Source organism: Malaya genurostris, chromosome 2 (genome assembly GCF_030247185.1).
Source record: "Malaya genurostris strain Urasoe2022 chromosome 2, Malgen_1.1, whole genome shotgun sequence".
Lineage (NCBI taxonomy): Eukaryota > Metazoa > Arthropoda > Insecta > Diptera > Culicidae > Malaya > Malaya genurostris.
The window spans coordinates 165,134,764-165,150,245 of record NC_080571.1 but is presented as its reverse complement, the minus strand read 5'-3'; the positions used below and the strand labels follow the sequence as shown (position 1 = coordinate 165,150,245).

The following is a 15,482-nucleotide window of genomic DNA, read 5'->3' as shown; positions in this document are numbered from 1 at the left end:
TCTTAAAAGAATTACCGAAATCGGTTTGTTTGACCGTCTACGGATAAAAACTATCATTTGGAAAGTTTTGAGGTCGATTTAGAAAATTGTTTAAGATTTTTCCCCATTTTCAGAGATGGTATACAATTTTAACCCACTTTACCCTATATTTCCGGATCCGGAAGTCGGATCCGTATGAAATTCAGGAATTACGCATGGTACCACAGGACCTTTCATTTGAACCTGAGTTTGTGAGAATCGGTCGCGCCATCTATGAGAAAAGTTAGAAAACATATTTTATTTTTTTTGCATATTTTACCCCATAACTCCCGAACCAAAAATCGGATCCAAATAATATTCAGGAATTTTTTATGGGACCTCAAGACCTTTCATTTGAATCTAAGTTTGTGAAAATCGGTTCAGCCATCTCTGAGAAAAGTTAGTGCACTTATTTTCACAATTTTCTGCACATTTTACCCCATAATTCCGGAACCGGAAGTCGGATCCAAATAATATTCAGGAATTTTGAATAGGACCACAAGACCTTTCATTTGAATCTAAGTTTGTGGAAATCGGTTCCGCCATATCCGAGAAAAGTTAGTGCAAAAAAAAGTTACATACACACATACGCACATACACACACATACACACACAGACATTTTGCGTACTCGACGAACTGAGTCGAATGGTATATGACACTCGGCCCTCCGGGCCTCGGTTCAAAAGTCGGTTTACACAGTGATTGCATAGCCTTTCTATATGAGAAAGGCAAAAAAGGTATCATCTCACTGCTAGGTGGATGAGGCACGTTTTTTTTGGTCAGAATCCTAAGGATTTATATGCAAATTTAAGAAAATCTCAAACCAATATTTAAAATAACAGTTTTCTGGTACGTGAATGTGATATGAGTACTACACTACATTTTATATATGAATCAAATAATTTTTTACTGGTTTGTGCAATAAACAGCTTTAAAACCATCCATTAAAACCTACGTGAAAAGTAGGGGCTGACCGCAACATCTTAGAGCTAAGGCAGTGTGTCTTATTAAATATGTTATAAAAAAGTAGGGTGGAAAATATTCACACAACTTTGATGTGATCGTTTTGTCGTGAATACGACTTACTTTACTATGAGGCGCCTTTTCAAAATTTACCCCCTAAAAGAGTGATAAGTTTTTGATCGTGAATATCTCTTGTTGTAGCTAACGTTTCAACATAATTTTAGCAACATGCAATCGGAAATATGATCACTATGTTATGATAAAATTTTCAGTTGTGTGACATAATCTCAAATAATTAAAAATTAAACTTTTCTGAAATATTTGGTATCAACGAGTATCAAAGAGGAAAACACATGACGCTTGTTTGCCTTTCTCGTATTTTGAAAGCTCACAGCTCATGATCTGTGGAAGGATTTATATAACCTAACTACCAATAGATTCGAAACTACACTATTGAAAAACCTGTCTGATTTGAGGAAGAGATCAAAATTTGTGCTGCACCAGCGATATAAAAGCTAATTTTTTAACTTTTTCTATCATTTTTTGGACAACGGTGAAGACACACACACAAGAGTAACATCGGGCCGGCCACACAGCAAAAGCACACCAGAAGCCTGCCAGCTGAAGTCATCAGTGCAGTGCGCAATGAACCATCTCGGATCTAAATGCAGATCTTGTTGGTCGTGACAATTCAAAGCACTTTTCAGTGCTACAGATCATCGTAAAGAATTAATTGAATCATCTCTTTCGTACCGAAAGCATCAGATTTATCAAGATGGAAGTAGACCAAGTTTGCACCGTCACTAACACATTCCATTACGATTCACGCAATGCGAAGATGAAAGTATTGATGTAGAACACATCTTTATACTAGTATGGGTGTCGTTTGAAAATATGCCGTGTGAAACAGGGTTGCCACGTATACAGATTATTCTGTATTTTTATTATAAAGAACTATACTGGTTGTTTCATAATATTGAATTGTGTTTCAGAATGTTTAATGTAACCAATCTGAACTTTAGTTTAGGTGCATCGTTTCAAATTCTAGTACTGAAAAAGGAGAATGCTTGCATAATTCATACGATTGATCAACTAATTGATATTCGGAATTGTTAAGGAACATGCCAGTTGTTTTCGTATTTACGACATCCAGTTATGTCTCTGACATTACCCCCCCAATTTTTTTTGTAATGAAGAAAAAAAATGTTTTTCTGGTAAAAGATGCCAGTTGTCAGGTCTGGTCCTAGGCGCGAATGTCAAAACCCCTTGAATTTATTGTTTAATTTGCGGAAGAACTGTTTTGCAATAAAAAAATCTCGTCAACGTGTAAACATATTTATGTGAAGTACAGATGGTCGGGTAATCGATCAGAAAAAAAAATTACCCGACCCGTACCCGAGTGAGCAGTAAATTTTTTTACCCGTACCCGATTGAAAATAAAAATATTTACCCGTACCCGACCAAAAACCCGACGGGTACGGATACGGGTCGGGTTTCGGGTAAAATACCCGAGACCCGACTATCTCTAGTAGTCAGGCACATATCTTCATATGAATGCGTATAAAAGGGGAACCGTGGTCGAAAATCGATCATTTCTTCTTGTGTGTTGGATGGAAGTAGACGTCGTGAGAATGATTTATCATTTGCTTTCCAGTCGTCGAGGGGAAAGAATTTAAGAAAATCTCAAACCAATATTTAAAATAACAGTTTTCTGGTACGTGAATGTGATATGAGTACTACACTACATTTTATATATGAATCAAATAATTTTTTACTGGATTGTGCAATAAACAGCTTTAAAACCATCCATTAAAACCTACTTGAAAAGTAGGGGATGACCGCAACATCTTAGAGCTAAGGCAGTGTGTCTTATTAAATATGTTATAAAAAAGTAGGTTGGAAAATATTCACACAACTTTGATGTGATCGTTTTGTCGTGAATACGACTTACTTTACTATGGGGCGCCTTTTCAAAATTTACCCCCTAAAAGAGTGATAAGTTTTTGATCGTGAATATCTCTTGTTGTAGCTAACGTTTCAACATAATTATAGCAACATGCAATCGGAAATATGATCACTATTTCATGAAAAAATTTTCAGTTGTGTGACATAATCTCAAATAATTAAAAATTAAACTTTTCTGAAATATTTGGTATCAACGAGTATCAAAGAGGAAAACACATGACGCTTGTTTGCCTTTCTCGTATTTTGAAAGCTCACAGCTCATGATCTGTGGAAGGATTTATATAACCTAACTACCAATAGATTCGAAACTACACTATTGAAAAACCTGTCTGATTTGAGGAAGAGATCAAAATTTGTGCTGCACCAGCGATATAAAAGCTAATTTTTTAACTTTTTCTATCATTTTTGGACAACGGTGAAGACACACACACAAGAGTAACATCGGGCCGGCCACACAGCAAAAGCACACCAGAAGCCTGCCAGCTGAAGTCATCAGTGCAGTGCGCAATGAACCATCTCGGATCTAAATGCAGATCTTGTTGGTCGTGACAATTCAAAGCACTTTTCAGTGCTACAGATCATCGTAAAGAATTAATTGAATCATCTCTTTCGTACCGAAAGCATCAGATTTATCAAGATGGAAGTAGACCAAGTTTGCACCGTCACTAACACATTCCATTACGATTCACGCAATGCGAAGATGAAAGTATTGATGTAGAACACATCTTTATACTAGTATGGGTGTCGTTTGAAAATATGCCGTGTGAAACAGGGTTGCCACGTATACAGATTATTCTGTATTTTTATTATAAAGAACTATACTGGTTATTTCATAATATTGAATTGTGTTTCAGAATGTTTAATGTAACCAATCTGAACTTTAGTTTAGGTGCATCGTTTCAAATTCTAGTACTGAAAAAGAAGAATGCTTGCATAATTCATACGATTGATCAACTAATTGATATTCGGAATTGTTAAGGAACATGCCAGTTGTTTTCGTATTTACGACATCCAGTTATGTCTCTGACATTACCCCCCCAATTTTTTTTGTAATGAAGAAAAGAAATGTTTTTCTGGTAAAAGATGCCAGTTGTCAGGTCTGGTCCTAGGCGCGAATGTCAAAACCCCTTGAATTTATTGTTTAATTTGCGGAAGAACTGTTTTGCAATAAAAAAATCTCGTCAACGTGTAAACATATTTATGTGAAGTACAGATGGTCGGGTAATCGATCAGAAAAAAAAATTACCCGACCCGTACCCGAGTGAGCAGTAAATTTTTTTACGCGTACCCGATTGAAAATAAAAATATTTACCCGTACCCGACCAAAAACCCGACGGGTACGGATACGGGTCGGGTTTCGGGTAAAATACCCGAGACCCGACCATCTCTAGTAGTCAGGCACATATCTTCATATGAATGCGTATAAAAGGGGAACCGTGGTCGAAAATCGATCATTTCTTCTTGTGTGTTGGATGGAAGTAGACGTCGTGGGAATGATTTATCATTTGCTTTCCAGTCGTCGAGGGGTGATATCATCAATCAACAGCGACGAAGAGTGTACCTTCTGCGTGGTTAAAACCTCAAACGCTCAGGTAGCAACTCTCATTCGCTTTCCGGTCTTCAAGCCGAGAGGACGAACCACCTGTAGTTTGCAGTAGAACTTTCTGCTGATTTGCTATATAAAATGCATAGCACCGACTAAGAAGCCGTTATTGAAAGCCATTCCTTTCAGAACCACCATTATTTTATCATTTTTTAATAAGAACTATACTGGTTATTTCGTAATATCTAATTGTGTGTCAGAATGTTTAATGTAACTAACTTGTACTTCAGTTTAGGGGCATCGTTTCAAATTCTAGTAGTGAAAAAGAGTAAAGCTAACACAATTCACACAATCGATCAACTAATTGATATTCGAAAGTATAAAGAAAGAGTGTCAGTTTTATTCGTACTCACGACGTCCAGTTATGTCTCTGACATTGCACACCCGTATTTTTTTTTCGTACATTTTCGATTGTTGCAGCTTTATTTCAGCTATGGCTGCACAAGTGTTTTCCTTCAAGGCTTGAATTGTCTCTGGCTTGTCCACATAACATTTATCTTTGACAGCCTCCCAAAGATAATAGTCTAACGGCGTCAAATCACAGCTCCGAGGCGGCCAAACGACATCCGAATTTCGACTGATAATTTGGTCTTCGAAGACTGTGCGCAGAAGATCGATCGTAGCGTTGGCTGTGTGGCACGGAGCGCCGTCTTGTTGGAACCAAATGGTATCCAAGTCTTCCTCTTCAAGTAACGGGAAGAACAAATCGCTAATCTTGGCGCGGTAGAGCTCGCCATTGACCGTGGCGGCGACTGCTGCCTCATTTTCAAAGAAAAATGGCCCAATGATACCGACAGACCAAAATCCGCACCAAACCGTCACTCTCTGAGGATGCATCGGCTTCTTCTTGATAATGTGCGGGTTTTCCGTCCCCCTGATGCGACAATTTTGCTTATTAACATACTCGCCGAGATGAAAATGTGCCTCATCCGAGAAGATGACTTTTTTGGCACACATTCCGCAACATTACCATGATTTTCACAGTAAAACTGCACTATTTTCACGCGTTCCTCAAGCGTATACACAACCATTTTCGTTCAGCGGAAGGATAAAACTACGTTTCTGTCAAATCATAAGTAACATTAAGTTTACCAATGTCGAAATAACCGCTAGTTCAATAATAAAGTTAGATGGCGGACCCTGTACATCGGAGAAAGCGTGTGTATTTTTTCATTAAACCGGGAATACGGAAATTTTTTGAAAACTGCGCAGTGGAGGTGACGAAGATACTCGAAGTTCCAGCTAAGTGTGCATTCCGACTAACCGGTTCAGGTATTACAAGCCGCTAACACTACAACCGAATTCGTAATGCATAACAATATTTAATTAGATAACCTATGTTTCGTCAATCGTAGCGAAGATGAAATACTTTTTTTCTGTTGTTCGGCAAGATCGGATTTTACCACGAGAAAACTGAATTTAATAAAGAACAGATCATGTGTTTGCATTTGCTTTTTCAATTACTTTTTTATCTGAGTTGAATCCACTCCCTCCTTTTTTTCTCTTATTCATATCGTCACCGTATCGATAAATCATGCGTCTTCGTCTGCCGGGTCAGGGAATAGGGCTACATCCGTCCAGAATACGCTGAACTATATTTCCCGAAATGGTCCCGTTCAGCTGCATCCTTACTATTCCATGGTGCAGTTATCGTTGGTGTAACGAGTCCGATAGTTTAGCTCAATTTAATGAAGTTGCATGTTTTTGCATTCGCAAAAAAATTTAAAGAATAAATTAAAATACTAACCTGTACAGGAATTTTACTGTGACCATTTTTCAATGGTAACCACGACAATGGCTACAATCGCAGTTAAAATACAATTAAAAAGCGCGGCTTATTGAAATACGGACGAATATGTTGCGTCATTTTAGCTTTGATGTTGTCACTGAAACGGCCTTGGCAGCCTTTTGGAGGCCATGGCTACCCAGGCAGCCAAATATCAATGCGGGAACGTTACTGAACAAAAGCAATATCTATCTTGTATATAGAAGTAACCGTTTGATACAAACCTGTTTTTAATGATATTACTACATTTGGTAGATATTTTTACAAAAGAATAATTTATTCAAATATGGTAGTCAGTTGATACCAGTTCATGTGTAACATTCGTCGCGTACGGTCGAGTTTTTTTTTCTCTGCTCTGTGTCCATACGTTGTGTTTTGCTTGGGTTGCGCCAACTGGACGAATGCTTGCGTTAGGTTTCCGCCACCACCGGATTATTTAAAGTTCAAGTGTTTTGTTGTGTAGGAGGATCTTATGTGTGCAGAGGATAGAAGTCCAGTTTGCAAACAATAGTCGTAGCGGACGATTGCTTTCCTTTTTTGTTCAGGCTAATTCATTCGGACTACAACTTGTACTCGGTCCTTACTTTCCAAGTATTCGAGCTTTTCAGTGAAATAGCACTTTCGATCAGTTGAACAAAGCGGATAGTGATTGGAAAGACTTCGCTGATAGCATAATGGCTAGAATTCTTTTTCGTTTGTGTGTATTTTTTCCGTAAATACAGGCAGGTATTCTAATTACCAAATTAGAAAAGATAACCGCGAGTTAAAAATCCTTTTCGGGTGTAGTGTGCCATCTAGTGGGTAGTGGCCATTGCCGTTTATTTTTTCGGTGACATGAGTTTGGTTGTTCTGATGGCAAATTTATCAAACGTACTGCAGGACCCGAGCGCATTGATGAAAATGCTGGATACTGGTGAGATCGTTTCATAATATTTTATTTATTTATTTATTTATTCAAAATGGTAATGGTTTCCTGTTCAGCGATTATAATTGTAGTACTGGTCTCCTTGTTTGATGAATTTATGTAACGTTCTGAAGAGACTAAGACCTACGCAACGAACAAAGAACTACGATTGGAAGCTTGGCACATGGAACTGCAAATCGTTTGGCTTCCCAGGATACAACCGAATGCTGCATGATGAGCTTCAAATCCGCGGCTTCGATGTCGTAGCACTGCAGGAACTTTGTTGGACGGGACAGAAGGTGTAGAAAAGTGGGCATCGAGCGGCTACCTTCTACCAGAGCTGTGGCACAACCAACGTTCTAGGAACGGGATTCGTAGTGTTGGGCAAGATGCGCCAGCGCGTGATTGGGTGGCAGCCAATCAGTGATAGAATGTGCGTATTGAAGATCAAGGGCCGTTTCTTCAATTACAGCATCATCAACGTGCACTGCCCACATGAGACGAGACCCAATGACGGGAAGGAAGCATTCTACGCGCAGCTGGAACGAACCTACGACAGCTGTCCACGGCGGGATATAAAACTCGTCATCGGCGACATGAATGCTCAGGTAGGCCGGGAGGCAATGTACAGGCCCGTGATCGGGCTGGAGAGCCTGCACGCGGTAACAAACGACAACGGTCAACGATGCGTAAACTTTGCAGCCTCCCGAGGAATGGTAGTTCGAAGCACCTTCTTCCCCCGCAAAGATATCCAAAAAGCCACCTGGAGATCACCTGATCAACATACGGAAAATCAAATCGACCACGTTATCATCGACGGGCGATTCTTCTCCGACGTCATCAATGTCCGCACTTACCGCAGTGCCAACAATGATTCTGATCACCACCTTGTCGCGGTTTGTATGCGCTCAAAACTATCGACGGTGCACAATACTCGTCGCACAGGAACGCCGGGACTCAATCTCAAGCAGCTACGTAGCATTCGTACTGCAGAGGAATACGCGCAACAACTGGAGTTAGTGCTACCAACGGAAGAGCAGCTTGGCGAGGCGACTCTTGAAGACGGCTGGAGGAACATAAGGTCCGCCGTGAGTAGCACTGCTACAACCGTTCTAGGTACGAGGTTATCGAATCGAGGAAATGACTGGTTTGACGGCGAATGTCAGCAGTTGGTCGAAGCAGCAAGGGCGAGGATGCTGCAACACCGCACGAGGGCGAACGAGGAACGATACAGACAGGCACGGAACAGACAGAACACTTTTTTCCGGAGGAAAAAGCGCCACCAGGAAGACCAAGATCGCGAAGCGATGGAACAGCTGTACCGCGCAAATGACACACGGAAGTTCTATGAAAAGGTGAACCGCTCACGTAAAGGCTACACGCCACAGGCCGAAATGTGCAGAGATACCAGTGGTAACCTTCTCACGAACGAACGTGAGGTCATCGACAGGTGGAAGCAGTACTATGACGAGCATCTGAATGGCGAAGCACAAGATACAGAGAACGGTACAGGAATCAATCTGGGTGCACGCTCAGCCGACGACAGATTCCCAGCCCCTTATCTGTCGGAGATAATTGAGGAGATCGACAAGCTGAAGAACAACAAATCCGCGGGCAATGACCAGTTGCCAGGCGAGCTGCTCAAACATGGAGGACAGGCACTGGCTAGAGCGCTGCACTGGATGATTTCTAGGATTTGGGAGCAAGAGATTCTACCGCAGGAATGGATGGATGGAGTGGTATGTCCCATCTACAAAAAGGGTGATAAGCTAGACTGTTGCAATTATCGCGCAATCACATTGCTGAACGCCGCCTACAAGGTACTCTCTCAAATCCTTTGCCGTCGTCTATCACCAATAGCTAAGGAATTCGTAGGGCGGGATTTACTGGAGCCCGCGCCACTACGGATCACATATTCGCGATAAGACAAGTACTCCAGAAGTGTCGTGAATACAACGTACCCACGCATCACCCATTCATTGACTTCAAAGCGGCATACGACAAAATCGATCGAGAAGAGCTATGGCAGATCATGCACGAATACGGTTTCCCGGATAAACTGACGCGATTGGTCAAAGCAACCACCTATCGTACGGACAGCTAAAATCGGACGTCTACGATGGGCTGGGCATGTCATAAGGATGTCGGACGACAGCCCAGTGAAAATGGTTCTTGAATCTAATCCGACTGGTACAAGAAGAAGAGGAGCGCAGCGAGCAAGGTGGATCGATCAAGTGGAGGGTGATCTCAGAAGCATCCGTGCCTTGAGTGGCTGGCGACGAGCAGCCATGGACCGAGTTATGTGGAGACGTATGCTCTTTAGAGGATGTCGGAGCGTCTGTACTCCATGTTTGGAGCGGCTTCAAACAGCGTCTGTTCTGGTATCCAGCGGCTGAGTATGAAATCCTGTATCCCGTCCAGCTAAATCCAAGGTGGCAACCCCACCAACGGGATCGTCCTAGTGCTAGTTGGGACGTTAAACAGAGCAAGCACGATGATCCTCCGGCGAGACAGGGGGTTAGCGTAGGCCTATTGAGCCGCCCGTAAAACACCTATTACGAATGATACAGGAGAGAATACGACCCGGAACAATCGGCATAGACCCACGCAACGAAATAAGGACTACGATTGGAAACTTGGAACATGGAACTGCAAGTCGCTAGGGTTCGCAGGCTGCGACAGGATAATATACGACGAAGTAGAAGTCTTACTCACTACCATAAAAATGAGCTGATCGCACTAAATAAAAATAGCAGTTTGCCGGGAAGTGTGACAAGTATTAAAAATCACATGACTGCACTGCTAGATACAGCTTTAAAATCGACAAAGGAAAGTGTGTTCTCGACACTGCAAACCGTGACGTCAGAATTTTCTTCAAATTTGCGAGACCTGAGTAACGAAATAAGTCAACTCAGCCAGCTATCTCTTGACACAGCAACCTGTTTACCTAACAATCCGAATTCTATGGTCGAGTTGGACATTCTAGAGGAGTTGAAGTCTTTTTCAACAAATATTGCTGGAATCCAAATTGCTGTATCATCATCATCGACACCTGACTCATGCCCCAGTTTGGATGACGAATTGAACTGTATAAAACCCGACTATTCTGGGTGGCGTTTATTAGGCACCAAAAAGGTATGGAAAGCTGATTGGAGTGAGTACGACGCACGTCAATCTAGGTTCCGACGTCAGCAAAATGAGGCTGACAAGTCAAGAAGGCGCAAAAAGCGAAATTCAAAAAAAAATTACAATAACAGATCCAATACTCTTTCAACGCATCATTCATCTACAAAACGACATTGTAATAACATTATTAGTCACGACATTAATAATAATTGCACTAACTATAACAACAACAACTACAAAAACAGCCGAAATAATCTTCCACCTGATAGAATACTTCTTGCTGCAGCTAAGGATCGATTTTCGGGACCACCAACAAATTACAGACCTACAATTAATTTTCAAAGAGGACCGACGATTAATCCTTATCGAAAGCACAACCTGCAACTAACGATGCCGAATCAAATGTCTGCTGAATGTTCGTCAACTGATACGTGCGTGGCCTGTCGTGCTCAACATTCGTGTTTTCGGCCATTTTGACGCATTACCCAGAAGAAGACAATAATGACAATATTATCATAAGTCAACAATCATGTTCAATAAGATCTCCTCATCTATCGTCGTCGACAGAAATCGTAGCATATTGTCAAAATTTTAACCGTATGAAGAGCGCACTAAAGATTAATGAAATCCATAAAAATATTTTAGGGTGTTCGTATGGAATTATTCTAGCAACCGAAACTAGTTGGGATGATAGCGTTAACAGCACGGAAGTCTTCGGAAACATTTACAACGTTTTTAGAAACGATCGTGAGCTCCATACATCTGATAAAAAATCTGGGGGAGGTGTTCTTATTGCTGTTTTAGCAGAATTTGACGCCGAAATGATAACCACTACGAAATTTAAAGAATTTGAACACGTATGGGTAAGAATTCATTTAGCAAGTGAAACACATATTTTTGTTTCAGTATATTTTCCTCCTAACAATGCCCAAAAAGCTACATATGAAAAGTTTCTGCATGTTGCTGATGAAATCATGACTAAGCTTCCATCGGAAGCTAAAGTTCATATATATGGAGACTTTAATCAGCGCAATATCGACTTTATTCCAGACGCTGAAAATGAGAGCATTTTACTACCTCTCGTTGGGGAGAATGAAACACTTCATTACTTATTCGACAAAATATCCGGTTTAGTTCTTAATCAAATTAATCATGTAAAAAATCAGCAAAACTGTTATTTAGATTTTTTATTTACTAATATTCACGATGATTTTTGTGTAATAGAATCACCAACTCCATTGTGGAAAAATGAAGCTTTTCATACAGCAATCGAATTCTCAATATTTATACATCAGATTAATAGACCCGACGACTATGAGTATGAGGAGATTTTCGATTACCACTGAGCAAATTATAATAGTATTAGTCGTAAGCTACGAGAAATAGATTGGCAATAACTCCTTAGAAACGAAAGAAATGTCGAAATTTCAGTCGATATTTTCTACGCACGGCTGTACGACATAATAAATGAACATGTCCCATTAAAGAAAATTAGGCGACAAAATAATTCAAAGTATCCTGTTTGGTATAACGAGCATATTAGAAACCTAAGAAATCGAAAACAAAAAGCTCATAAAAAGTACAAAAGAGAAAATAATAGTGACAATTTATCGAATTACATACACATCTGTGACCAACTAAGTTCAGCAATTGATACTGCATTCAAAGAGTACAACTCAAGAACTAAACAGGAAATAAAGTCTTGCCCAAAAAAATGCTTTAGTTATGTTAGAAACAAATTGAAATCAGAAAACTTTCCGTCAAGAATGTATCTACAGGAAAACATTGGTAATAACTCACAAGAAATTTGTAATCTTTTCGCTAAATTTTTTCAACAAATCTACACGAAGTTTTCTGAAGATGACCGCGATCGTGAATATTTTAATTTCTTTCCAGAGTTTACTGAAGATATTAATGTAAATCAAATCGAAGTGCTAGACATAATAGATGCCCTAAACAAATTAGATGTCTCTAAAAGTGCCGGACCTGATGGGATTCCACCCATATTTATGAAAAAATTAGCATTAGATCTTGCAACCCCTTTGTGCTGGCTTTTTAATAATTCGCTTCAGTCTGGAGTTTTTCCAGAAACGTGGAAAAACTCTTTCCTTATACCAATTTTCAAAAATGGGAAAAAAGCAGACATATGCAACTATCGCGGGATTGCTATTCTTTCTTGCATTCCGAAGCTCTTTGAAGCGATCGTTAATGAGAAACTCTTTAGTCAAATAAAAAATAGAATTACTCACATGCAACATGGATTTTTCAAAGGACGTTCAACTACTACTAATTTGCTTGAATTCGTCCACTATACCCTGACCGCTATGGACAAGGGAAATTACATTGAAGTTCTTTATACAGATTTCAGCAAAGCATTCGATCGTGTTGACATACCCATGCTTATGTTCAAATTACAGAAATTGGGAATCCTACCAGGTCTTCTTAATTGGTTGGAATCTTATCTAACAAATCGTCAACAAATTGTAAAATTCAAGGGTAAAAGGTCGAGCCCCATTCACGTCAGTTCCGGGGTCCCCCAGGGATCTCATTTAGGTCCTCTTTTATTTATCTTGTTTGTTAACGACATTTCCTTTCTTTTAAAAAAAATAAAAATTCTAATATACGCAGACGATATAAAACTATTTTTAGAAATAGAGAAAAGTGAGGATGCCAAGGTTTATCAAGAAGAAATTCTTTCTTTTTATACATGGTGTAACAAAAGTCTTCTTCAACTAAATGTGAAAAAATGCAGTAGAATAACATTCAGTAAAAAACGAAATACACCTGACTTGATACTTACTCTTGGAAGTCAAACAGTTCAAAAATGCGAAAGAGTTAGGGACTTAGGAATAATACTAGATTCTAAAATGACTTTTGTAGACCATTATAATACAATCATAAACAGAGCCAATAACATGCTAGGATTCATAAAACGATTTTGTTACTGTTTTCACGATCCGTATACAATTAAAACATTATACATTGCCTATGTTCGGTCAGTACTAGAATACTGTAGCTTAGTTTGGTCACCTTACTCAATCACATGGGAAGATCGAATAGAATCAGTTCAAAAACAATTTTTGTTATTTGCACTTCGTAAATTAGGTTGGACAAGACTTCCTCTTCCGTCATATAAAGCCCGCTGTATGCTAATAAGTATTCAAGCATTAAAAGAACGCAGAAAATTTTCAATGGTCTCATTTGTAAATGACATTGTCTCGAATCGCATAGATTCCAGTCAACTCCTGTCCAAACTAAATTTTTACATACCATCTCGGCGTTTAAAAAATCGAAATATTTTTATTACAAACCACCAGCGAACAAACTATGCGAAAAATGGGCCAATAAATCAATTGATGGCTGTATACAACAAGCATTCAGAAGCAGTCGATTTCACTATGTCAAAAAACAAACTAAAGCCATATTTCAGTTTCAGCAGCAATAAATTATACATCTATTTAGAATCTATTTAGAATAGTTTACAAATTTAAGACGATTATTGTAATTATCCTTATGGTCTACTTTTGATTGACGACAAGTAAATAAAAAACTAAATCCTCGCAGCTTCGACGTCGTAGCGCTGCAGGAGCTTTGTTGGATGGGACAGAAGGTGTGGAAAAGCGGACATCGAGCGGCTACCTTCTACCAAAGCTGTGGCACAACGAACGAGCTGGGAACTGGCTTTATAGTGCTGGGCAAGATGCGTCAGCGAGTGATTGGGTGGCAGCCGATCAACGCTAGGATGTGTAAGTTGAGAATTAAAGGCCGTTTTTTCAATTACAGCATCATCAACGTGCACTGCCCACATGAAGGGAGACCCGATGACGAGAAAGAAGCGTTCTACGTGCAGCTGGAACAAGTCTATGACGGCTGCCCACGCAGAGACGTAAAAATTGTCATCGGTGACATGAATGCCCAGGTAGGAAGGGAGGCAATGTACCGACCGGTAATCGGGCCGAACAGCCTGCATGCCGCATCGAATAACAACGGCCAACGGTGTGTCAACTTTGCGGCCTCCCGAGGAATGGTAGTCAGAAGCACCTTCTTTCCCCGCAAGGATATCCACAAAGCTACGTGGAGATCACCTGATCAACAGACCGAAAACCAAATCGACCACGTTTTGATCGACGGAAAATTTTTCTCGGACATCAACAATGTTCGCACCTACCGCAGTGCGAATATAGATTCGGACCACTACTTGGTTGCTGTATGCATGCGCTCAAAACTTTCGACGGTGGCTACCCGACGTCGAAACCGATCGTCGCGGTTTAACATTGCGCGGCTACGGGATGCAGGAGTAGCCCAAGATTACGCGCTGCAGTTGGCAGTGGCACTACCAACGGAAGAGCAGCTTGGTGCAGCTACTCTTCAAGATGGCTGGAGACACATCCGATCTGCCATAGGTAGCACTGCATCAGCAACGCTAGGTACGGCGGCTCCGAACGTAAGGAACGACTGGTTCGACGACGAATGTGAACAGTTAGTGGCCGAGAAGAATGCAGCTTGGGCGAGTAAGCTGCAACACCGGACGAGAGCAACCGAGGAGAGATACAGACAGGCGCGGAACAGACTCAACTCGGTATCCCGTAGAAAAAAAGCGCCAACAGGAAGACCGAGACCGCGAAGCGATGGAACAGCTGTTCCGTGCTAATGACACAAGGAAGTTCTACGAGAAGGTGAACCGTTCGCGCAGAGGCCATGTGCCACAGGCCGATATGTGCAAGGACACCAACGGGGATCTTCGCACGAACCACTGTGAGGTGATCGAGAGGTGGCGGCAGTATTTCGACGAGCACCTCAATGGCGATGTGGCGGTATACGAAAGTAGCGGCGCGGTAACGAACTTGGGAACGCGTGCGGAGGACGATAGACTGCCGGTCCCAGACCTCCAAGAAGTGGAGGAGGTGGTAAGCCGGTTGAAAAATAATAAGGCCGCTGGCGTTGACCAACTACCAAGCGAGCTACTAAAACACGGTGGTAATGCACTAGTGAAAGCACTGCACTGGGTCGTTACCAAGATCTGGGAGGACGAGATTTTACCGGAGGAATGGATGGAAGGAATCGTGTGTCCCATCTACAAAAAGGGCGATAAGCTGGATTGCTGCAATTACCGCGC

At 40.9% G+C, this 15,482-nt stretch overlaps 1 protein-coding gene across 1 annotated transcript in view; it reads left to right on the top strand.

The window, feature by feature from the left end:
• The window catches only part of LOC131427127 (inactivation-no-after-potential D protein), a 1,657,698-nt gene that overhangs the window by 1,246,275 nt on the left and 395,941 nt on the right, over window positions 1–15,482 (top strand). The window lies entirely within an intron of this gene.